Raw genomic sequence first — 1,077 nt, 5'->3', positions numbered from 1 at the left:
CGCCCCAGGGTGCAGCTGCCTCCCCGCCTCTCAGGTACTTGGCCCTCGGGGAGGGGGTGTTGGCAGGACACCCCAAAGTCCACAGGGAGTCCCTGATGTGGGAAGAGGGGCCCTGGGTAGGTGGAGGTTGAGCACTTTATACCCCGCTGTGTCTGGGAAGCAGCTGCTGGGTGGGACCCTCCTGTCTCCCCAGTGTGGACTGGTCTGAAAGGGGAGTACCCAAGGGGGACAGGGTCTGCCTGCCTCCCAGTCTGGCCCACCGGTGGCCAGAGGACCACCAGACTCAACAGACCCTGCAGGCCCTGAGCCCTGGGCACAAGCAAGGCAGGATCCCTTCCTGCCTATCTACCTCTGGCCCCAGCGCACACCCTGGCCCTGAGGACAGGAATGTGCCCGAAGGGCCAACCCAAGGGGCTGATGGTTCACCGAGGACAGGGAGCACGTCATTTTCTAGTGCAGAGGGGTGAGGGTGTCTTGCGTGACCTTTGGCCCTGCTGTCTGGTGGCCCAGGAGGGGAAGTCCCCGCAAGGAGGAGGGGAGGCTGTCACGTGCCTGTTGGGCGGTGGCCAGCGGGCGTTTTACGCTTTGGGTTTCTTGGTTTGGGTTTTTTAATGCCAGTTTTCAGTACATAAGTGCATTTTGAGAGAGAGGTTCCAGCTATCACTTGTAACCATATATAAACATATATATTCTATCTACAAAGTGTTTATTTGCAAGATGTTTTGACGGTGAGCTCGGGCCCTGCCCGCCTGTGACCATCTGTCCCCGGTCCTCGTCCCTGTCCTGGCCCCGCGTGGTACGGGGCGGGCCATCAACTGTATGTATTACAAATGACTGTATCAAATAAATGTTTATTGATTTTTTTTTTCCAGGGCCCGTGTGCGGCTGAGTTCGTGCTAGAACGCTGGAAGGCGATCCTTGTTGGGGTGGCGGGGTCGGGCCCTGCGCGGCACTTGGCGGGCGACGGCCCGCCGCACGGCCTTGTGGGACTTGTAGTCCGCGGTGGGGGAGGGGGAGTGTCGCACCCACGGCCGGGAACTACAACACCCGGCGGTCCCTGCGCGCGGCCTCGGACCC

Source organism: Tupaia chinensis, unplaced genomic scaffold, assembly GCF_000334495.1.
Source record: "Tupaia chinensis unplaced genomic scaffold, TupChi_1.0 Scaffold144472_1, whole genome shotgun sequence".
In the NCBI taxonomy this organism is placed as follows: domain Eukaryota; kingdom Metazoa; phylum Chordata; class Mammalia; order Scandentia; family Tupaiidae; genus Tupaia; species Tupaia belangeri.
The sequence above is the reverse complement of the archived record's forward strand: the minus strand, read 5'-3'. Positions refer to the sequence as shown.